The 26,595-nt window shown below is 35.4% G+C and overlaps 1 protein-coding gene across 1 annotated transcript in view; it reads left to right on the top strand.

Moving 5' to 3' along the window:
* LOC150104710 (GTP-binding protein 8-like) overlaps positions 1-26,595 on the top strand; it is a 116,643-nt gene that overhangs the window by 55,577 nt on the left and 34,471 nt on the right. The gene's annotated exons all lie outside the window — the stretch shown is intronic.

The raw sequence follows: 26,595 nt of genomic DNA on the forward strand, positions 1-26,595 counted from the left end.
AAATCCGAGATTTAAGTAAAAAGGTTTTAATATTAAAACACGACTAGTTTTGGCTTGTAACAGCCTTCATCAGGTGACATTATAAAAGAAAGAAAAAACACTAAAACACTGAAGCTTAAATAAACTATGAACAACATAGAGAGTCTCTATGCATAATTGACATTAAAATGTTGTGGTTGTATTTAAAGCTGTTCTTTCGTTTGTTGTATTGTTGGGAAAGTGCGTGCTAGTAGCATCGCGTGAAAGGCACTACATGATTACAGTTGAATGACTATATGGGAGGTTGTAGCTCAAGTTATTATTTAGATGAACAGGACTGAAGATGATTTCTCTAGATTCCATGATTTTTCTCTCTAGTTCATCATTGCAACAGAAGATGTTAGTAGATTTTTCCCAGCAGACTGTGTGACTTTGGCTTTCATCATTAGGATTAGCTGAGAAAAGGATATGACTTGATAATGCACTGGCTCGCTGTCTCTTGTAAGTAATGTCCCTCGTGTTCTTTCATACGCAATTCAACAGATTTGTCTGTCTGCCCAAAATAAGGAATATCACAATCACACGATACTTTATATACACCAGGGTATTTAAGATGATGATGACAAGGTTTTGGGTGGCTTAAGAAATGGATTTTTGGAAGTGGAGTGAACAAAGTTCTGATATTGTATTTTCTTAGAACTTTTGCTAATTTATGTGAAACTGTACTTATGTAAGGAATAGATATATTGCCTTTGAATCTATTTGTTTCTTCTGAGCCATCTCAAAACTTCTTTCAAAGTTAATGGATATTCCAAGAGAATCATTGAAAGATTCCTTCTTAATCCTCCTAGACATTGCTCAGCAGAAACAAATAGATTCAAAGGCAATATATCTATTCCTTACATAAGTACAGTTTCAGGGTTAAAGGTGAACTCCGATGGCTCCTTTCTTTTTTTCTTGCGCAATGGCTGTGATCGGGCACTATCCGGCGGTTGTCGTCTTGCAGATTCCTTCCTTGTAACGTTAATGCATTTTTTTCGTCAATGTTAGGAACTTCGTTGGCTGCTACAAATCAGCACACACGTGGATCGGTATATTCGTCGAATTTCACGAAAGGATATCTTATAATACTGCCAGCGAACTTCCCATGATCTCCAGAACTACTACTCGCAGGATCGCGATTCCTCGAAAAACTTGCCACAGGATCAAAAAATAAGAGAGAGCCTTTTTGCCCCTCAATCTCTACCTTTTATATCATTTGCCATCCCTTGACCTTCCTTCCAAAAAATATTCCCAGATTTACTGGGAGCTCCCTTATCAATCATGCTTATGTTTTGGTGGCAAAACTCATAATCCAGTGACCTTTGAGACTATTGTTGACCTTCAGTTTACTGGCCTAATCCTGTCTGAGCTTTTTAGTTACAATTACTTGTGGTTTTACATTGTTATTCTAACATTATATTACAAAATTTATTACCTTACAGTAGGTTACATACATTTCTAATTATAAGTATTTTATGGCTATGTAAAATCGAAATAGGTGAAAAATATTTCTAATTTTCACCACAAGAGATTTTACACTTCCTCAGTGCAAGGATGCAGCAACATGTCTTTCCAGTACTCTCTGTTGACAGCTCTTCTTTTTGTTTCAGCAGTCACGTGATCCTGTCCATGATCTTATATAATCAAACCATGTCCTTCTTTTTTTACCTCTTGATCCTCTTCTCATAATCTTTATCTTCTAAAACTATTAGTGTCCTGCTGATTCCCTCAATACATGTCCTAAAAATAACATAAAAATCACAACAGGGAAGATGCATAAACTTCTCAATAGGAACTTGAACATATAAGGAATCCAAAAATACTACTATTCATTCTGTGTATTTCCTTTATTTCTTAAAGGAATTATTCCAACTCCACTTTACATTATTTTTTATGTTTCCTCTATATACAGTATATATCTTCTCTCTCGTGTTTGGCAGCTGTTCGTTTCCATATCACAGTCTAGTATATGATGTATTTTCTCAATTTCAACTACGTGAAATGACATCATGACAGTCGGATATCACAAACAGTGAACAGAAGTTTTTTCCAGTAATGGCAGACTGGATACGTTTATTGCAGTGCAGTGAAGTTTCTTTTTCATTTGATTATTTTATTGCACTCGGTATAAAAAAAATGTATACAGGTATTTTAATATGAATGACATAGAAAGATATGTGTACAAAGGAAAGTGTTAAACATGATATCAGGATTGTGGAATTTTAATGATGAAGACAGATTGAGAATTTATAGAATGCAGGCACTAGTAAACAGGAGAAAGAGGAGTGATATGATTGAGACTTGCAAACTTCTGAAAGACTCATATAGGATTTCACTAAATGGAATTTTTTGTTTTATGGAGCATGGATAAAGGATGCAAGGACACCCTTAGAAGTTGAGAATGCATATTGTCAAGAAGAGGGCACAGCTAGATATTTCTCTCACAGAGTTGTGTGTGTGATTGGATTGGCATTGGATGTGGTGTGCAAGTAGTGTGAATGAATTTAAAAACAGGTATGACAGCTGGTGCAGGTAGTATAACCTCTCTCTCTATAAGTCCCTGACTCACCGGAAGTCTCTCTTAATAATTAATGCCATTAGAAATGTGGAAAGGCAGCTGGAGTAGATATTCTATCAGAATGCTCAAATATACAGGTATAAAAGTTTTACAGTCACTACAGTATACTGCATATTCAGAAGGTTCCTTTCTGGATGATTGGCTATAGCTCATAAAAAGGGAAATAAAAAATCTTATCTTTCTTTAAAACTCCAATTAAGTTCTTATCCGCTGCACTCTTTCTATAAATTTTCGTAGCCTATCCTTCAATTTAGAATCTTGTGCAAAACTGAAACAAAGAGAATGCCTTAAGCTAGAGCCAATTTCTCCCTGATTGAAAATCTGGTATGAAATCCTTTTCGGAACTAAGAGAATTTATTTGTTTAGCTGCTCCATCTTAGTTCCTATACAAGATAGAATTTCTTGTCAGAGATATGATTCACAGATTATAATTTTAATGATGAAGACAGATTGAGAATTTATAGAATGCAGGCACTAGTAAACAGGAGAAAGAGGAGTGATATGATTGAGACTTGCAAACTTCTGAAAGACTCATATAGAATTTCACTAAATGGAATTTTTTGTTTTATGGAGCATGGGTAAAGGATGCAAGGACACCCTTAGAAGTTGAGAATGCATATTGTCAAGAAGAGGGCACAGCTAGATATTTCTCTCACAGAGTTGTGTGTGTGATTGGATGGGCATTGGATGTGGTGTGCAAGTAGTGTGAATGAATTTAAAAACAGGTATGACAGCTGGTGCAGGTAGTATAACCTCTCTCTCTATAAGTCCCTGACTCACCGGAAGTCTCTCATAATAATTAATGCCATTAGAAATGTGGAAAGGCAGCTGGAGTAGATATTCTATCAGAATGCTCAAATATACAGGTATAAAAGTTTTACAGTCACTACAGTATACTGCATATTCAGAAGGTTCCTTTCTGGATGATTGGCTATAGCTCATAAAAAGGGAAATAAAAAATCTTATCTTTCTTTAAAACTCCAATTAAGTTCTTATCCGCTGCACTCTTTCTATAAATTTTCGTAGCCTATCCTTCAATTTAGAATCTTGTGCAAAACTGAAACAAAGAGAATGCCTTAAGCTAGAGCCAATTTCTACCTGATTGAAAATCTGGTATGAAATCCTTTTCGGAACTAAGAGAATTTATTTGTTTAGCTGCTCCATCTTAGTTCCTATACAAGATAGAATTTCTTGTCAGAGATATGATTCACAGATTATAATTTTAATGATGAAGACAGATTGAGAATTTATAGAATGCAGGCACTAGTAAACAGGAGAAAGAGGAGTGATATGATTGAGACTTGCAAACTTCTGAAAGACTCATATAGAATTTCACTAAATGGAATTTTTTGTTTTATGGAGCATGGGTAAAGGATGCAAGGACACCCTTAGAAGTTGAGAATGCATATTGTCAAGAAGAGGGCACAGCTAGATATTTCTCTCACAGAGTTGTGTGTGTGATTGGATTGGCATTGGATGTGGTGTGCAAGTAGTGTGAATGAATTTAAAAACAGGTATGACAGCTGGTGCAGGTAGTATAACCTCTCTCTCTATAAGTCCCTGACTCACCGGAAGTCTCTCTTAATAATTAATGCCATTAGAAATGTGGAAAGGCAGCTGGAGTAGATATTCTATCAGAATGCTCAAATATACAGGTATAAAAGTTTTACAGTCACTACAGTATACTGCATATTCAGAAGGTTCCTTTCTGGATGATTGGCTATAGCTCATAAAAAGGGAAATAAAAAATCTTATCTTTCTTTAAAACTCCAATTAAGTTCTTATCCGCTGCACTCTTTCTATAAATTTTCGTAGCCTATCCTTCAATTTAGAATCTTGTGCAAAACTGAAACAAAGAGAATGCCTTAAGCTAGAGCCAATTTCTCCCTGATTGAAAATCTGGTATGAAATCCTTTTCGGAACTAAGAGAATTTATTTGTTTAGCTGCTCCATCTTAGTTCCTATACAAGATAGAATTTCTTGTCAGAGATATGATTCACAGATTATAATTTTAATGATGAAGACAGATTGAGAATTTATAGAATGCAGGCACTAGTAAACAGGAGAAAGAGGAGTGATATGATTGAGACTTGCAAACTTCTGAAAGACTCATATAGGATTTCACTAAATGGAATTTTTTGTTTTATGGAGCATGGGTAAAGGATGCAAGGACACCCTTAGAAGTTGAGAATGCATATTGTCAAGAAGAGGGCACAGCTAGATATTTCTCTCACAGAGTTGTGTGTGTGATTGGATTGGCATTGGATGTGGTGTGCAAGTAGTGTGAATGAATTTAAAAACAGGTATGACAGCTGGTGTTTACTGCAAAGTGTTATAGATAAGATTAATGTAAACATACTTGAGGCCTATAAAAATTATAGAAGAGAAATTTGGGGACCAACATTCAAGAATCAAGCTAAATAGGAATGGTCAAGGTCATATTTTCACTTTATAATAAATTTTTGAGTATAATGTTAAACATATGTGTGGTTGTTCCTTAATATATTTACTTGTATAACTTATTTACTCTTTAATCTCGTCTAAGTAACAAAAATCTTATCTTTCTTTAAAACTCCAATTAAGTTCTTATCCGCTGCACTCTTTCTATAAATTTTCGTAGCCTATCCTTCAATTTAGAATCTTGTGCAAAACTGAAACAAAGAGAATGCCTTAAGCTAGAGCCAATTTCTCCCTGATTGAAAATCTGGTATGAAATCCTTTTCGGAACTAAGAGAATTTATTTGTTTAGCTGCTCCATCTTAGTTCCTATACAAGATAGAATTTCTTGTCAGAGATATGATTCACAGATTATCATGATTTCAAAATTATGTCAAAGTTAAACGAGTTCTCACTAATCTTTCTAAATAGCAGTTGTAACCGTTTCCTATCTTAAACTCCCGTGCTTACATATACAGGCTCAATAATTATAGCAGGTAGTGCATTGACTTAAATGATCAGACATGTATTTTGGGTTAAAAGACAAAGAAATTTATTCATACTAAATACAATACATGTTAAACAAAACTTAAACTAGTTGAAAGGTCCTCTAAATTAAATAAGCTAAACTAACACACAAGATAGGTTCACAATAGGTATTTCTCATGATATATAACAAAATTTCAACCTGCCCATATCCCAATTACTTAATACAAATAAGTGGATTTAGTCTCACTTCCTCCTTAATTAACTTCAATACAATACATCGATCTGTAATTAACAATAATGCGTGAAACTTTACACTTCAAATACTAAAGATCTTTGTTAGAGAAATATGTATCAAAGTCCTGACTTTTACCTTAACGATTTACTACAAATTTTAAGTGCAATTAGATTCCCATTACAATTCATCTAAGCTTTCTCTTGCATTTAGTAAATTAAATCAGTTGTTGGCTAAAGGTCTAAAGTCCTGTATCCTTAACATTAAAACAATTCCATTAACTGAAATCACCGTCATAATCTATATTTCTCTCTGACAAATCAATGGAAAGTTCTTACTTTTCATAAAGTCAGACCCTTTATAGCTGATTGTTCCTTCTAGTTTCCGTTAGTCTCCATTACTGCACATGGACATCCCTTTCGTAGATTAACGCAACTTCTTCCTCAGTATTTGAGGACAAGTTGACTGTTACGGCTTTGAGCATCAGCATTTGGTTCCTCCTAATTCGACTCGCCTTCAATGTATCGTTCTTCTGGGATTTGCATCGTGAGCACCGATCTCCGAATAAGGTAACCATTCATCGCTTACGACTCCAACGAAACTTGCTGTCATTAACGATCGTCCTGAATTCGCGGCTTACCTTAACCATAAAACCGGCACAAGTCCGAATTCTCTCATTGGAGCTCCATGTGACTCACTGCCCCCACAAATAGAACAACACTCCATACTCCAACTCAATCTCCTAGGAACTGACTACGTAAAACAAAAAAACTGTGAGTCCTTACCAAAAAGCCTCGAATCGACTCGGCAACTTTTTTTTATACGGTTCCGATGACCTCCATTTTTATGACATCACTGTCCACTTGGTACCATAATTTTCTGCACCCGACACCCATGTCTATTGGTGCAATTAGATGGGAGACCCCCGTGTAATATCGCACTGCACGTGTACAGTAGCCTCAGGTCATGACTTAATCTTCTTAATCCTGTCTGGAATTTTTTTTTGTTCATTATGGCATACTTAGACACAATACAATCTCCTTTGTTCTTACACAAAACTATTAATAATACATTATTCATAATTAAAAAAAAACATTATTTCTATTACAATTACACCAAGTTTATTCATTAATATATAGGTATTTTAGCAGGATTTAGTATACTTGTAAAATCTGAATAAAAGATATTATATTACTAAAATCCCTTTTATTCAAGATTTAACAATAACAACAATCTGTACTTGAGTTTTGTAGATCTATAAAATACATACAAGCCACCAAAATGAAATGCTTTTCAAAACACTACAATTATACAAGATCACTAGAGATTATCTCTTTATCCTTATGAAAACTAGGTGATCAGATTTGATGCAGAGGATACTGTTTTGTTCTCTGCATATAGAACAACACCCCATAGAGTGTTGTTCTATATGCAGAATAGCACTCTATGGAGTGTTGTTCTGTATAGATCCTTATCACTATCACACCAGATCCTTTATCCTCCTCTAAGGTATTCCCACTGATTGTAATGCTTTGCATCTCTTCTTAAATTTTGAAACCTTAACATTTTGAAAGCAAAGACAGAATGCTTCATATAAGCCAACATCCGCTCTACTGTTCATGGTTCTTCTTAACGTTGCATTGTCTACAAACAACAGCATATCATTATTCAGACTGATATCATTAACATACAGGTTAAACAGCAACAGTCCTGAAACTGATCTTTGGGTACACCACTAGTGACCTTCCTCTTCCAGATATTATTCCCCCCCCCCATATGAAACTTGATAGCTATCAGACAGTCATTTTTTTCCATTTCATCTATTATCCAGTCCACTAGCAGGGACCTTTGTAAAATCTAAATACAGTTAACACCCCCATATAACACGGTCATTAGGTTGCTAAAAAATGCCGTGCTATGCGAATTCGTGTTATACAAAACAAAGAACTAGTACAAAAAAAAACAGGATTAGGTTCCAAAAGTTAAAAAAACTATGCTATTTTCTTTTTTATAACTAAGAGAAACGTATGTTCATTAAAACAATAATTGATCAAAAGTATTACATATTAATATTATTATATAATGTTTACATAATGTTACATAATTACATAATAGTAATTAGTAATTAAGAATAGTACAAAGAAGAAAACAGTGAAAGCCTTAAAATATGTTTAATATTCCATGAACAAAATGAATTTAAAATTCTAAAATTCTGTATGCAAATCTTACACGCTCATCAAATGAGATGGTGCTTGCTTTTAAAAGCTCTCATCACATCCAGTGTTGTACGGGGATTTCCCCAATTCTCAAACCGTGTTAGAGCAAAACTGTGTTGTAAGAATGCAGTGTTATACGGGGGTTATGTGTATATGCATCTTCTTTGTCCATTGTATTTGTCACCTTATAATAAGTAGATTGTTAAAACATGATCTTTCTTTAGAAAACTCGTACCATTCAACAAATAGGATGCTTTTGTTATCAACCCAATTCTAGATCTTAATCCCCACCAACCTCTACAATAACTGCAAGTCCAAACACAGAGGTCAGCCTGTAATTTGAAGCTTGAGTCTTATTGCAACTCTAATGAAGTGAACAATTTATCCTTTTTCCACTCCTTTTGAATTAGCCTGGTGTTAGACTCATTTTTTAAAAAGTTTGTCAAAGCTGTACTATATGTCAAAGTATGTTAAAACTCCTTGGAATATTCCCTCCTAACACATGATGATTTATCATCAAGCCCACTCTCTACTCAGCAGGTTGTGGATTTGAATCCCACTTAGGCATGGATGTCTTTAAGTAGTAGATGAATTTCACTGCTCTTTGTAAGACCACCATCATCACTCTTTTTACCTTATGAACATCAAGTTTACTGAATTCCCCATATACCTCCTACTCCATCACTCACTATCAGATATTGTTACTTAAAAGTGTATTAATATTTTAATACCTACTCATCTTTTGTAATCCTCTAAAACAGCAGCCTTTATTTATGTGAGCTGTATCATCGGTGTTTAGTAAATTGAAAATTAAAATGGAGAATTTTGTATAATAATTATTTAATAATAAGTGTAATTAAGTCTTTTGCATACTAGCATATTGTTATAAAAAATAATTTTTTTTTCGAGTTAGTGAGATGAGCGTTGCTTTGTTCTACATTTTTATGTATTTCTTTCAAGTGTGGCTTAATAGATAATAGTTGGATTAGTATATCTACTTCAGCATTCAATCTGTTGTGATATGATGTTTGATTGAAGCATATGAAGAAAATTCAGTCTCACAAAGATAAGCAGCTGGAAAAGGGAGGAGTATTCTAATAGCATTTTCAAATAATTGAAGATATTCTTCTTTGCTGTACCAAAATTCAGGAAATGGTAGTTTCTGAAAATCCTGTTGCAATGTGGAGTCTGAAACCATGTCATCAAGCTTTTCATGATCTGTTGCAATAAAATCTATTGGTCTATCCTGCACTTTGAATAGAGTGCAAGATCTCGACACATTTGTTGATATGTTGACACATTTTTATATAAAGAATCGCTTTTGTTAATATCACCACTGATATTGTCAGAATAGCCTTGAAATATTGTGAAGCTGTCAAGTTCACAACTATGGATATATGAGGGGGGGGGTTGCTGAAAAGTTCTGATAAACACATAGAAACAAATGATATTAAAGCAACTGATATAATAAGAAATTACATACGAGAATATAAAAACATAAGTTACCTTCATAACTCTGCTACTAGTATGTTCTTTCTTGTGGTTATATCAGTTGCTTTAATATAATTTTTGTTCTAGGTGTTTATTAGAACTTTCTAGGCCCTCCTCAAAAGTTTTCCAAAATTCTAATTTACACCTGAAAGCCAATTATATATTTGGTTTAATCCTTTATCCAAGTGTAAGCAAACAAAGTTTGCACCTGAAGTATTTTCAGGACTGAGCCAACTCGTGGTAAAGGTGGAATAAGTTCTGATCACTTGCCTTAGTATCTCCCATAATGCAAAGCACATCTCCTTGTAGACGTGTATAATGCTATGCATTAAGGGATGGGCCACTACCCCAGACCTTTGGCAACAAATACAGTCAGTTGCTTTCCTTGAAGTGACAGATTCACTTCGTTCAATTTCAAGAAAATATCTGCCAAATATCCAAGTCTTGATAACCATATTCTGTCTGTCATTCTCTCCTTCAAGTAAAATTGTGTTCCATGCAAAATGTACATAGTTCAGTACACAATTCAAACAATTGAACAAGTGATTTTCCTCAAGACCACCATCATACTTTGGTATGTACTAGAAAGGCTTTGTGCACTTTCCATTTCATCACACAGAATATTTAAAGTAGTAGATATATGTCAAATGTCAATAAGAAAATACCATGAGTACACATATTACTTACTATTATAATAATGGAATTAACTCACATAAAATATTCTTCATCATCATAATCATCATCAAATTCCTGCCATGTACCCTCAAGGGGTGTACAGGATATGACAGTACTACATGAAAAAATTACATCATTACTAACTTCCTATCTACAGTTTTCCTCCAAATCAGTCTGTTACTTGTCAAGACTCCAACATTATCAGATCTTATATTTCTATCGTCTAAGGCACTTTGTACCGTATCAATCCACCTATATCTTGGTCTTCCTCTGGGTCTTTTTCCTGCCAACCTGGCAGAGAACACTTCTTTTGCTAATCTTTCCTCTCCCATTCTATTTAAGTGACCATACCACCTGAGATTAGCTCTGCTAACGCATTCCTGGATGCTGACAATGTCAAGTTCTTTCCTAATATCCTCATTTTTAATATGATATTGCCATTGATGCCATCTGTTCACACCTATAATCTTTCTCAGGACTCTCATATCTGCGGTCACTAGTCTTTGGTCAAGTGTTTTACTTCTGACCCAGCTCGCAGATCCATAAGTTAAAACTGGTTTGAACACTGTCTTGTATACAGCTAATTTAGTGTTCTGACTAATTTCTCTCTTATTCCATATGAATTTATTCAATTGACTTCCACCATACCAGCTTTGCTGATTCTGTTGTCTATTTCTATATTTAAATTACTATCTTCAGTAAAAATCGTGCCTAAGTAGCTGAAATGTTTTACTTGTTCCACAGGGTCTTCATTCACAACACAGTTGACATTTTCAGTGATTCTGCCTATTTTCATTGTCTTTGTCTTTTTATTGCTGACCTTCATACCTTATCTATTACAACAGCTATTCAGTTTAGTCAGAGAATCTTGCAGATTTGTAGCGGATTTATTTAGAAGTATAACATCATCCGCATAAAGCAAAGAGCTGACATTAACATCTCCAATTTTGATATCAGGTTTAATACTACTTTCCTTCATAATGTGATCCATATAGATAATGAATAACAGAGGGGATAATGTACATCCTTGTCTCACACCAGATTTAATATTAAACCATCTTCCTGTACTTCCTTCAATTCTAATTGCTGACTTACAACTCAAATAAAGACTAAGTATTGCCTGATATAATGCCCCATTGACACCATATAACTGCAGCATATTGAATAGCTTCTCTCTTGGTACCTTGTCATATGCCTTTTCCAAATCGACAAAAATACAGATCTTTGTTATATTCCCATGCTTTCTTGACTATTTGTCGTAAAGTGAAGATCTGATCCTGACAGCCTCTGTTTTGCCTGAATCCAGCTTGTTCTTCACCAAGCTTTTCTTCCACAATTCTTCTCAACCGTTTCTCAAGTATACTTGCATAGATCTTGCCAGGAACACTCAGTAGGGAAATACCTCTGTAATTCTCACATGCAGTTTTATTTCCCTTTTTATATATGGGTACTATGAGAGCTCTACTCCAATCATCGGGAATTCGTCCCTCTGTCCACTCTTTCTGAACTATGCAGTGCAGCCACTGTAACACTTTTATACCACCATATTTCAGCATTTCTGGTCGAATATCATCTACTCCTGCTGCCTTTCCACATTTCAAGCCTTTGATGGCTTTTTCTACTTCAAGTATGGATATGTATTCCTGACTGCATGCCTGGTCAGTGTTTTTTATCACTGTGCTGTCATCACTGCTTGTTTCATTTAGCAGTTTTTCAAAGTAATCACTCCATACTTATCCTTGAAGTATGGAGTGATTACTCCATACTATAAGGATATCTTTTACTCCTGTTTTCATGTCACCTTTATCATCTCTAACTCCTTTTACAGCACTCTTTCCTCCATTCCTAAGCTTCTTCAACAACCTCCAGAATATTTTGCCACCTTCTTGATATTTATTTTCTATATTCTTGCCGAAGTCCTCCCATGACTTTTGTTTAGCTAGTTTTACACACTGTTTAGCTTTCTTACATTTGTCTCTGTATTCTGTAAGAGTAAAAGCTGACTTATTTGCCAGGATATTTGCCACTTTTGATATGCTTTCTTCTTTTCCTTCACTGCCTCTTTAACTTCCTGTGTCCACCAGGGAGTTCTGATATTTTTATCCTTGCACACAACCTCACCACATGCCTCTCTGGCAGAATCAATCAATGTTTTCTTCAGAGTTTGCCACTGAATCTCCAAGGTTTGATTCCTGTTCTCAAATTCTTTCATTTTCTTTTCAATAATCTTTCTGTATTTTAGTCTACAGTTCACATCTGAGAGCTGCTCAACTTTTATTCGCTTTAAAACTTTCTTACATGTTATTCTTTTCAATATGAAATTCAATTTTATCCTGCTCAAGACTAAATAGTGGTCACTTCCAATTTCAAATCCTCTGTACACTCTGGTGTCCTGCACCAGGGAGAAAACATCACTATCAACAATAACATAGTCAATGAGATTACTTAAGTATAAAGATCTAATAAGCTTCATTTCGGCAATGAAAACATTACTTAAATTAAGGGGATATTAAATCCCACATAGTTTTAAAACCGAATAAGAAACTAAAAGATTGAAATCAGAGAGTTTCTTGCCGAATATAGTAAACTATAAAGTATCGGCGACACTAGCGTTAGCCAATGCAAGTGATCCTAGTACGTAGTACAATGCCGGACGACTCGTTGCAAAGGTGGAGGAAGTTCAGATCGCTATTCTTAGGTATTTTCCATAATGTAAAAACACATTTCCTAGGAAATGTATTAGCTAATATTAAATTTCCTAAATTTATTTCAACAAAAAAAAAAAAAAATTGTTGATATATCAGTTATTGTTTAATTAGCCTTTGTGCTTGTACTGATGATGCCTGTGATACTCAGGCAGAAAAAATTCTACTAATAAAGAATATTTTATGTGAGTTAATTCCGTTATTATAATAGTAAGTAATATGTCTATTCACGGTATTTCCTTACTGAAACTTATATTGAGACCTCATGGAGAGTCTACTTCTAAACAATGTGCTAGATATGGTAAAGTATTAGTTAAGAAGGCAAATTGCATTAACAGAATAATATTCCTTAAATGCTGTAAGATGGCTGAGGTTATTTCTAACTGCTGTAAACTAAAAAAAAGTTTTTAGGTCTCAAAGAGCCTGTCGGATTTATCTAAAGGCCAGTAGGTCACTGTTAAATTATCAGCTACAAGAAGCAAAGAAATCTCTTGCCCTCTTGAATAAAGAAATAGTAGATATCAAGAACGCTATACAATCAGTATTAGAGGCTGAAAATTTTAACACCATTTTATGCATATCATCGACGTCATACCGAAAGGTTTTTAATGCTTCCTGTGATAAATTAAAATGCAAGTTGATTCACTGGTGAGCCACCCCAAATCTAGCAATATTGTCTGTGATACAGATAGAGTAGTTATTAATGTGTCCAGCCGCCCTCTAACAGACAGTGAACATATGGTTTTGTCAAAAGGTCATAATTTCGCCACTGTTTTGAATAAGGTACCCATAATAGATTTTTTCCATAGCATAGACTGAGGTATTCGATCCTTATCCCAAAAAACAGCTAAGAGGATAAGATTTGAATGTGCAAAAATTCTTTTTAATTCCAAGCCTCCTCAGCCAAACCTATCGTACGCTGACAAAAAGAACTGAAATCGTTGAAGAATAACAAGAACCTAATTATTACAAAAGCTGACAAAGGGAAGGGTGTAGTCATTCAAGACAGAAGAGAATATGAGAGAAATATGTCACTGTTACTCCACGACTATTTGACTTATAGCCCCTCACTTCAGATCCTACAGTAGTCAAACAAAAAGACTTAATCCTCTTATAGATAATATATATCAATATGGGATGAAGATAAAAAGAAAGAAAACTCTAAAAACCTCCTTCAGGCACCCACCTAGATTATATGGTCTTCCAAAAGTATATAAGCCAGGAATTCCATTAGGACCTGTTGTAGACTGTATAGGTTGTTTCACTTACAAAATTTCAAAATTTATGTCAAATTTACTCACTTCATCAACTAGAAGAACTGCTACGTGTATTAAAAATTCTTTGGATTTAGGAAATAAAATTTCCAATCTTCATCTAGACGATTCGGAGATTATGATTAGTCTAGATGTTGTTTCTCTATTTACGAATGTTCTGTTGGTGGACAGCATTGAATTACTGCACCAAGAATTTCCTCTAGGCGTAGTCAAATTATTTTAATTTGTAATAAAGTCCAGTTATTTTTTCTTCAAAAACCAGTTATGCTAACAAATTGGAGGAACAGCAATGGGTAATCCAATATCTCCTGCTATTGCCAACTACTTCATGGAGCACTTTGAACAATATCTTTGACAACATTTCACCCAGATCTAACTTTTGGTTCAGATATGTGGATGACATTTTTGCCATATGGAAAGGCACTTCTGAAGAATTACAATAGTTTCTCTCAAAAATAAATGCATTTTATCCAAGGAAGTTCACCCTAGAAGTAGAAGTAAATAAGCAGTTAGTCTTTCTTGACCTCTTAATTCTTTGCCAACCAGATGGTAACCTACAATTCACAGTCTATAGGAAGGAGACTGATACAGGCCAGTTGATCCATGCTGAATCGCATCACCATCCCAGTCAAAAGGCAGGTACTATAAAATATACTGGTTCATAGAGCCCACTCCTTTTGTTCTTCAGAACTATTACCAAAATAATTACAATATATTAATTCTTCCTTCATATCCAATGGTTATAAGAATTCCTTCATAAAAAGAGCTTTAAGTAGTCGTGCTTCAGCATTCTCTTCAAATACAGAAGAAACAACACTTATACCTATCCCCTATTTACAAGGCGTTAGCGAATGCATAGTTAAAGTGTTAAAACCGCTAAATATTTGTGTTGCCTTTCGACCCATCAGAAAAATCTCTACATTCCTCATGTCTCCAAAGGACAAGCTCCCACATGTTAGCTATCCAGGTGTCTACCAGATTCCCTGCTCTTGTGGGTTATATTGCAGACAAACAGGAAGATCTGCTCTGACCTGATTAGAAGAACACAAGTCGTATATTCAGTACCTTGAACCTGAACAGTCTGGACTTACAGAGCTTGCCATCAGCACTAGACATAGAGTTCAGTGGAACAAGACAAAAGTCATTCACAAATGTTGGTTCCTCATGGGAATGGCTTTACAAAGAAACATATGAAACGTTACTTCACTCCCCTAACCTAAACAGATCTGATGGTCTACGTCTTTCCCCCCGTTGTTGGAGATAGTACTCTATAAATCAACAACTTTTTCCTAACTTTTTTAATTGTATACACACATATATATATATAAATTTTATTTATTATTAATAAATAATAAATAAAATAATATGATAAATAAAATAATAAATAAAATATTTTATTATTTTTTTTTGTTGAAATAAATTTAAGAAATTTAACCTTAGCTACTTAGGTGGTGCTACTAATAAAGAATATTTTACATGAGTTATTACATTCCGTTATTATAATAGTACGTAATGTATGTCAAAGCTGTATCTAAATTTCAGCAGGACCCAGAAGAGATACGAAGGTTGAAGTAATGCAGACTCTGTTTACTTTTAGATAAAGGATTAAACAAGAATATAATTTTTTGACATCTTTAATTTTACTTTCCTACTGGCCGAGGTGAATGAAATAGTCAGACCACCTTCATGGATCGAAACTTCTTCAGCGTTCTACATTTTATCGTCTAATTAGCCTCCCCCCCTGTTAATCCCTTAATGGTGATTTTAGAGCCATTACAGATTAACTGTGGTGCAGCGACCTTGTGTCACTTGGAATTTCCTTTACTATCATTCGATATTTTACCTTTTTTTTGCTGTACAATTTATTTATTGTCTCTCTTTTCAAAAATAATAGCAAAATTCATATCTGCAAAATAATCAATTCTGAAATGACCAGAGGTCAGCCTGAATGCATTTAGTAGTAGTAAATTTGCTGTGTTTTATTCTTCAAATCATGCAATGGAACAAGACAATTTATGTTCTTTCATTTTACTGACGATACAGAAACAATTTTTTTTTTTTGCACAGTTTTCAAATGTTTCGTTTGCATTTATTTTAAATAACACTTATTGAAATAAATATATTTTATTTTCTTTACTCGCAAAATACCATTATATGGATTGTAACATTTCAGTTTCAGAAACTAATTTATTGTTTGAACAACAACAAATGATGTTAAATTGCATTACTCGGTTTCCGATTGTGAGACTTTTTTTAAATATTAAAAAGTTATATCTAATGATATTTCAGCATGGACTCTTTGCCTTCGTCTTTTGCTTAAAATTTGCAATGGTTGATTTTTTTAAATTATTATTTTTTTTTTTTTTTTGTAGGATGCACATTACTATCTTATCCAATGCTTAACCAGTGTAGATCGAGCCTCTGTAACTCAGTTAGACAAAGCCCTTTGGTTGTAAAGACCTGGGTTTGATTCCCATTCATGATGCAAGGTACCTTTATCTGTTCTTTTTCAACTAAAGGTGAGTTAGCTGGTCTCATACAGAGGTAGAGGACTTTTCATCTCTCAGAACAGGCAAACTGGCCCGATGAACACACTGATTTACAGCCATGAATACTTACAACAATATGTGGAGAAGAGAGGGTCCTCACCACATGTCGATATGACAATAGTCAACCATGAGTCACATCATGGTAGCCAACCTCCTGGATAGGAGATTACATGCAAATGGCGTGGTAACCACTGTAGATATGTCGAAAACATATGGAGGTTATCCTATATGGACCAATTCAAAATTTGTTTATTTTGAAGATTTTCAGCTGCACTCCTCCCTCCTTCTCCTCCTCTCCTTGAACTGAATTACATAACTACTCTCTAAATTTCTACTGGTTTGAAAATTTTTACAGATGGTATTCAACATCTATTATTTAATTTGACCGTTTTAACAAAAGAAATAAGGCAATAATGTTGTTGTGTCTGTCGAGGCAGTTACTTCTAATTCTGAACTATTTCTTTGCAATCTAAAATCAGCTGTTCACCTGTCTGCTGAAATTATTCTAAGTTTTAGAAACACTATGCTATTTTCGCCATGTAAAACATCATATAAAAGTGTTAATATTTATGACACAAAAAAGAAAGTTCAGTTGTGTTTTTTTTTCTTAAAAAAATTCTATATATTACTGCTTCTACTGCTGCTGGTTGAATCCCCAGAAGTCACACTAAAGTGTATCATGCTGTGGTGAAGAATACATCAGCAATGTCTTGTTTTGTTTTCAGTTGTTGATTAGCAGACATCCTCAACAGGAATACTGATATTTCTTTTACAGACTGATACAGTATTTATGCCAAAATAATTTCTTAATTTATAATAATCACAGTTTCACTTTTATTAACAAAAAATTATAAATTATTTGATACAATTATCTTGAAAAAATAAGATTTGAATTCTTTTAAAAAAAATTGCATATGTATTACATAACTGTTTAATTTGGGGGGGGGGTATTATTGACCTATTCAGTCTACAGATATTTCAGAGAATTTGTTTAAACAATCGTTTGCAAGAAAAAGTATAGCTATTCTAACAATGCCACGTATCTAAACTAGAAGAAAATGTCTTTTTAAAATGTCCAGATATAACAGAAGAAAAATATGTACTATTTTCTTTTTCGTTGGGGGAATTTACCATGTTCTTTCTGTCTTTGTTCTTTGAAAAGAAAATACATATAATTATTTTCATGCTATTTTTGCCAACAGAACATCTGATATGTTGAATCTGTGAAACTTAATTGTAGTGGAGTTGCAACCTTTATGACCTCTTCACTTGAAAAATGTTGAAAACAAAACAGACTATTATCGTTGTTGTTGTTATTATTTGTAGAGTGTGCATTTCAATAATAATAATGCTATTTCTTAGAGCCATTGAACTTGAATGTCATGTTATGGCCAAGTTGGATAAAGGGAATGGATACACTATGAGAATTTTGGATTTTTCTAAGGCATTTGATAGGACACCACACGAAAGACTGTTGCATAAACTGGAGAATATGGGATTGGAATATAAATTGTTGACTTGGATTAGGGGATTGCTGACAGATAGATATCAAAAAGTAGTATACAGTGGGTGTGAATCTGCCACATTTGAGGTGAACAGTGGTGTACCTTAGGGTTTGGTCCTTGGGCCATTATTGTTCAATTTGTACATTAATGACATCGGGAAGGGTCTAACATCAGATGTGCAATTGTTTGTCAATGATACGAAGATAGGCAGGGCAATCAGGGATGCTACTGATAATCAGCACTTACAAAATTATTTGAACAAGCTGGAAATTTGGGCAAACAAAAATGTCTGTCGATTTAATGTTAGTAAGTGTAAAATTATGCACTTTGGTGTGATCAGATTTCCACTGGCATATTATATTACTGGGATTATGCTAAAAGAAATTGAGGAGGAGGCAAGGAATCTTGGCGTATTACTGAATAGGAATTTGAAGTTCAAAGGTCACATAGCAAAAGTTGCAAATACAACTCAGGGGATAATTGCGATGTTGAAACGAATCTTAGCAAATAAGGACAAGGAAGTCATTTTGCCGCTTTATAAGGCTTTGATAAGACCACACCTTGATTATTGTGCACAGATTTGGTCTCTCGGGTTCCAAGAGGATAAAGATGCTGTGAAAAAGGTGCAAAGAAGAATTACAAAGGACAGGTTGTGAGTATTGGACTGCAGACTCTGGTTAACAGGAGAAAGAGAGGTGATATGATAGAGGTCTATAAACTTTTGAGTGAGTGTTATAGAATATCATCTGATGAAATTTTTTGTTATATGGAAGGTGAGGAGAGAACATGTGAGAATCCATGGAATTTAAATTTATTTGCAGTCAAGAAAGGGGATAAGAGCTAGGTTTTTCTACCAGATAGCAGGGAGTGGAATAGTTGCCTTTAGGGGTAGTGAGTGCATCTAGTGTGAATGAATTTAAAGGAAGGTATGATAGCTGGTATGGGTGATTTATAGCCTCCCTCGATTAGTCCTTGATTCCCTGGAGGTCTCGTATGATAGTAATAATAAAATGGTGAGACAGTGAGTGGTGTGATGTAGAGTGATGTCCTGCTGTATGTCCTTGTACCCTTTGCAGGGTGTAATAAACATTTTGTTCTTAATACAGTTTGTCTGTGGTGGCTTAAGTATTTGGGAGTACATTAATGTATGTGGTGTAGACAATATACAAATGATACAAACAGATTAAACTTATCAGACCTCCATGGACTTCCCATAATGTATCAAAAGACTGATTTCAGAAGATCCACAATCTCACATGAAAAGATCATTGAACCATGCCTTAAACTCTTTTGCAGCTTTCACACTCACCTCATGCAATGCATTCCACTCATCAGCTGCTCTCCATGTAAAGAATCTGCTCCTCACTTCCTTGCTTATATACCTACCTTATACAACTTCTAGGGATGGCAATTCTTGTTCTAACCTGACTTCCCTCTACTTTATGAAACATTTCCTCCACATCAATCTAGTAACATCCTCACCAGTATCCCTTCTCCTTCTATTCACAAGGCCCTTTACTATATATTTCCTTAATCTGTCTTCATATTGTACCTTCCAGAGATCCAACACGGACTTAGTAGTGAAACTTCTCTGACCATTTATCAGAGAAGATCTTTATCTCCCTGAAAACCAGGCTACCAAATCTGAGCACACTATTCCATATGTGGCTGATCAAGTCATACTAGGGGAAAATCATAATGTTTCTGCTTCCATGTCCAGGTCCTCCTCATTATTGCCAGAATTTGTTGTGATGTTCTTACAATTTTAGCCATGTGATCCCTAATCTTCAAATCTGCCTACTGCTACTCCTAGATTTCTCATCTCTTACACCTCCTTTAAAATTTCCCTATTAACTGTATTCACAGCATCCCTTCCTTGCATACTAAATTTCAAGACCTTACACTTTGCAACATTAAACTGGTCACTTGCTACAGCTGAAAACTGTGAGTGATTGGAATGGCCTTAATTGGAGATGTTCAACTGTAAACAGCTAAATATCTCCAGTTAAGCCTATCCCAATATTATTACCATACAAATGAAACAACAACAGTTCCAAAACAGACCCTTGCAGCACACAGCTAGTAATCTTACCCCTCCATATACAACCTGCTGATACCTGACAGCCGGTCACCTATGTAACTCACTAGTCCCATCTGTTTCTATTTAGTTAGCAGCTTATCATGTGGCAGTCTGTCTTTGAAACATAGAAGTATATTACCGTATATGCATCTTTCTTATCCAGTGAGTTTATCACCTTGTAGTACAAGCAGATTGCTAGAACATGACAAACCCATGTTGAGCATTTGTGGAGAAGCCATTGCTGATGAAACCAACTTCATGAAATAAGTCAATTTTACTCTTTCCACACCTTTGGGACTTGCTCTCTTGCTAGATTCACATTAAATTAGTCTACTCCCTGGAACATTCCTTCAGGACATGCTGATAGGTTGTCAAGTCATACTGCCTTATTACTATAGCTTACATAATTTCTCAAATACTTCCTGTTCACTATCAGTTCCCTCCTCCACCATACCCTCTACAATCATGCTCCTCCTCCTCATGTTATTGCATCCATGAGGATGAAATACCTTGGTAAACTGATTATTGAATAACCCGCTACATTCTCTGCAACAGTTCCCAACCTACCATTTTCATCCACCCAACATCACCCTGCCATAATCATTCTTTCTTCTACTTACCACATGTTGAAAGAACTGTAGTATTACTCTTAGCTTGACTCTCAAATTTCTGCTCGTACTGCACTTTTCTTGTCCTTACCAACCAAGTTATACCTTCCTGATCTGCTGTTTGTATTACTCATATAACCAATTGCAGATTGCATGCTTAATCTCTTCATTCGTACCTGATTTAGCTTTTTCACCTGGGTACACTCGGACATTGCTGCTATTAAATATCCCTTGATCTGTGCCCAACCAGCATCTGTCTCCTTTTCATCCAATTCTTTTTTCCATGCTATAAAGTTCTTTTATCTTCAAGTTTTTTTTCAATCACCAGTCTTTTAGTTCCACATATATTATTTTCTCATAGAAATTCTCATGACTGACTGCGACTAGGTAATCACCTGATGGTTGCTCTCGCCGATTTGAGGAAGATTAGGTACTCCATTCTCGATCACGTCCTCTGATGATATGATATAAGTCTAATGCAAGTGCTACCAATAATTTGCCCTCAGTTACACATTATCTAAGGTAGTCATTTGTCAAGAGATACATTTTCCTTACTCCCAGATACTCTTCATTCATCAATATTACCATAATTCAAATCACCCATAATGATCACTCTTCTCTTGCTCATTATGCCAGTTTGCATATACATTTTCTTATATCCCTCATTCAGAATTCCTTGTCCTATAGCAACATCCTGCTAAGTATCACATCTTATCAACCTCTACCTCACACCATACTGCTTCAAAACAACTGCTGCTGTTTTTACTCCTTGTATCTCCATCTTGTGTGAACATAATTCTACTGCTGCCATTAGCAGTAGCTCTCCTACACCTCCCTCCTGATCCTCATGAAAAACATCATACTGTTCCATTTCTATTTGTGTTATGATATTATTCTTGTCCAACAATGTTTCACTTATTCCAGCAATTTTTGGTTGAATAAATTCAATTAGTGCAATAGTTTCATCCTGTCATTCATAAATAAGCATAACAGTTCATTAGTTGCCTTGTAACTAGTCTTACCAATGCTTTCCTCATCTGTAATTTCTCCACATCAGCTCTTGTCTACTCACCTTTACCCTGTGTGTGTGTGTGTGTATAACGATTTGTGTTTGTAACTGGTATGTGTGTGTGTGTGTGTGTATGTATATATATATACACACACACACACTGTTTTGAAAGAAGTCAACAGACACCCCCATAGGCAAGGTGCATCATGCCATGTAACGATTTGTGTTTGTAACTGGTATAAATTTGGGGAATATGATGCTCCCAAGTCAGTGCAACTGTGTCAGGATGAAATGGCTGCAAGAAGGGAACTGATGGAGTTTGAAAGAAGTATTGTGATAGGGGTGCCATGTTGCAGGCCTATCCGTTCTGCAAATTGTTGACAAATTGGGCCATCCCAGGTCAATAATCAGTGATAACATACTGAGATGGAAGCATAGGGGAGTCAAATGCAAGTGCTACCCGCAGTGGACAACCCACCACACTCATCGAAAGTGACCGTAAGGTGCTACTAAGCATAATGTAAAAACCATCATACATCAGCCAACATACTGCATGCAGAATTCTGGGCATCAACTAGAACACAATTCTGCACAAAAACATTCAGAAATGAGGCTCACAACATGAATTTCCATGGTCAGACCGCAATATGCAAGCCCAACATTACCTGAACCAACTTCGGTGGTGCAAAGAGCGTGTACGGTGGGTTGTGGAAGCTTGGAATGACGAATCATGGACTGATTCATCATTCCAATTATGGAGTTACAAATCATGCTCCACCCTCTACCAAACAGATGGAGGGGGAGGGATGCTCAGTGAACATCTCTTACCAAAGTGCATAATCCCAACTATGAAATTCAGAGATGATGGTGTTTCTCCTGGTTTGGCCTTAGACCTCTATTTGTGGTACCACAAGCATTGAACTCCAAGAGGTATCTAAACATTCTGGACAATGCAGTGCTTTTTACTTTGTGATGTTTCTATGGACCTGACCATTGTTTCTTTTAGCAAGACAGTGCATTGTGTCATAAGGCTGCTGTGGTTTGTGTACATGAACATCACTACACTTGACTAGCTTCCACAAAGCCCTGATTCCAACCCTATTGAACATGTGTGGGATGAACTGGAGCATCAGGTGAGATCAAGGGATGTTTGCCTCACAACATTCCAGCAGCTTATTACGTAGCTGCAGGAAGAATGCTCCAATATTCCCATTGATCGCTGTCATACGCTACTGGAAAGCATGTCCATAGGACTGCTGCAGTCATTGCAGCAAAAGGAGGTCCTGCATCTTTGAGGTGGACACCATGGCTGTTTGTTTCTCACACTGAGGTGTCCATTGATTGCTACTCCCTACTCATCCCATTCATTACTGCTTCCAGAATGCAATCGTTTTTTTTTTTAATTTTTTTTTTACAATGTCTCCCTCTCTCACACCCTGTTATCCTCTCTCTCTCTTTACTTCTACATCAGTCCCATCCATTTCACTTTCCTACTTGTTCACATCACCTCTCATTTCCTCTAATCACTTGTTAACACTACTCATGACACCTTCTAGAAACAGTCTCTCCATTTGATTCTCACCAAATCCATTTAAATACAATTTATCTTGTATACAATTCCATTCATTCTTTGAATGCATTTCACTCATCAGCAAACTACATCCCTTTATCTTCACAACTCTTCTAATATACCATTCATGATTTTTGTTTGCCATCTAACCTCATCATTATCATACTCTTTCTGCCACATTGTTGTCTATCTTCTGAATAGTCTCATTAAATTCGTTCTCATATACCCCCCCCCCCCCAAAAAAAAAAAATTATTCTTTCCTACTACCACTAGTTCCTTTACATGTTTACTTCTCATTATTATAATTAGTATTTTTTTTTTGGATATTATTTTGTTCATTATGTGCTGCAGTTTCAGGTCCAATACTCATCTTCAGTGCTAAAGTCCAAGTTGCAGAAATTGAATAACAGTATTTCATAACTGAAGTCAAGATGATCAATAATATAATGTGCTTCTTGATATTGCAGGTAAAGAGCTTATAATTTATGATAAATAAGTTAAACTAGCAATAATATAGGGATGACTCCCTTGAATTGGAAAAAGTTTTAAGACCCCAATTTCTGTTTGCATTTTTTGTGAAGGAAAGCTTCGTACTTTTTTTTTTTTTTTATACCATCTTTCTAATAGGAAATGGTTTTTTGTGGAGGACTTCTGTTTGTTCCACTGGAACAAACTAAAGTCGTATATTATAATAAAAAGTAAAAACTTGGAGCATCGCTGTCCTTTTCATTTTGTTTTCTTTAATTCCTAATGGATTCAAATGATAATGCTGACTGTATTCTTTACCTGCAGCATCATTTTATGTGAATGGCATCCACAAGGAGTTTTAAACTTATAGTTCATTAGTTAGTACTATGAGTCAGCCAAAGATTAGATAATCTAGAAACCATATGTGGAATAAAAAAAATTTTGAGCCACTTTAAGCAGAGTGGTGATCAAGCAATGAGATTCATCTACCATCTAAAGACATTCATAAACATTCATACCCATAGGAGGATTTCAACACAAAGCCTCTGTTGGAGAGTAGGTGTGTTATGTTATTGTGTTTGAGCCTTTAGTGGGCAGGCAATTTGTGATATTCAGCCTTTTCGTTTCATCAATGTGCTCCTCCCCCTTCCTGTACTGTGGCCTCTTCTCACAAAAGAGGTTTTGATGAAACCATCAAGTACTCCTATTAAAAGGATACATTCCTAATTGGAAGAAATTAAAATTTCACCAGGCAATGAATGTCTGTACCACCTAGGGTCTAGTTGTCCCTCTTTGTCTGCAGATGGAGTCCAAATATTGGCATACAGAAGGTACTGTGAAGGCCACTGTATTGAAAGGAGAGTGCTCTCTCTATATATATGAATATCATGTCAAAGAGTTTCTTCTTTCACTACGTGTCCTCATTGTATCCTTCCATCCAACCATGACAGTGAAACTGCAACAAAAATGAATCTCACTAATAAACTTATCACAAAAAAATTTTACAACCCACAACATTCAAACCAAGCCAAATCTCAATAAAAAAACTCGCTTTTACATCCACTTTATTAACATCTGTGGCATTAACACCAACATAAACAACTTTCTCCATCACTTGCAGTCCTTCCAAATGAGATGTCTTACATCCACTACTGTCCACTTCTAGTGCCCAAATTATACACTTCATGATTCCTTTTTTTTTGCCCCAAGGGTTCCACATCCCACTATATTACATCCAACAAAGACAAAGCTGTGTCTTTGTGGGGGGTAATATAGCCTGTCAGAGAATGGCTAATTTAGAATCCTCTGCTTTGATCTTCTCAGACCATTTAGTAACATTCATTTGCTTCATTTACCACTATCCAAACTCTGATAATCACTCAGACCTCTTCACATTCCTTTTCATGAACCTCTACCATCTGCATTCTAGCTACCCAAATAATGAAGTCATCTTGCTAGGCAACCTTAATGGCCACAATTTCAGCTGACTTCCCTTTTCCAACACCACTGACCAAGTTGGATAAGAAGTGCAAGTCTTTGCTGTAAGCAATGACCTAATGCAAATCATACATCTACCTACACAAATTTATGATAATCCTCATCACTCTCCAGATGCACCATAGAGGTCATCTCTCCTATGAGTACTCAGTCCACAATTTTGTGCAAGAGTCTCTCTCACAGAATGCCCTTCTCAAACCACTCACCAATATCTGGCACTTCCACTTCTCCTTTCCTTGGTTTTACTATTGCTTCTGTTCCCTCAGTCCTAACACCTGTTCTGAATGAATCACAGAAATTATGCTCATTTTCATTAAGGCCTTCTTCCTCTTTTTCAATCCTTGGTACAACAAAAAGTATCGAAGTAGTTGAAGAAATAAAATTCAGCTTACTGCAGGTGGCTCACATTAAGAACTCCAGCTTCGGTGTATACCAAATAATCATGAGAAGATTTAAATTAGATTTTCTAGAAACAACAGAAAACTTGCCTCTGTTCAAATGGAAGCCATGCCCTTTGGTCCCTTGCTATTGCCATTGCATGCAACCTCTGCTCAACTGCATTTCTCTCTTTCTCTCATCATGATGGCACAAATGTTACTTTGACCAAAAATAAAGCTGACATCCTAGCATCTTTTTTTTTTTTTTTTCCCCTCAAACTCTTGCATAAATGACCAAAAGAAATCACCTCCTACCATACTGGAATCTGTACATTGTATTTCCTGTGTAGTTTTTTAAAAAAAAAAAAAGACATTAGAAAATTACTGAACAACTTGGACACTAAAAAGTCTTCTGATCTTTATGGCATTTCTCTAGTTCTCAAATATTGTGCTTGAGGGGTAACACCTATCTTACATTGTCTCTATAGTCAATTATACAAAGCTGGTACTTATTCCAGTGCAGAAAGCAATCTCATATCTGGCTGATTCAAAAAAAAAAAAAGAGAGAGACAGGAGTCATCAAATTCCTGCCATGTATCCTCAAAGGGGATACATGGCAGGAATGTAGTACTACAGGGCATGATAGTACTACATTAAAAATTTACATCATTACTAACATCCTATCTACAATTTTCCTCCAAATTAGTCTGTTACTTGTCAAGACTCCAACATTATCAGATCTTATATTTCTATTTTCTAAGGCACTTTTTACTGTATAAATCCACCTATATCTTGGTCTTCCTCTGAGTCTTTTT

The sequence above is a fragment of the Typopeltis vanoorti genome, chromosome 7, assembly GCF_054136105.1.
Source record: "Typopeltis vanoorti isolate ZY-2024b chromosome 7, IOZ_Tvanoo_1.0, whole genome shotgun sequence".
NCBI classification, from domain to species: Eukaryota; Metazoa; Arthropoda; class Arachnida; order Uropygi; family Thelyphonidae; genus Typopeltis; species Typopeltis vanoorti.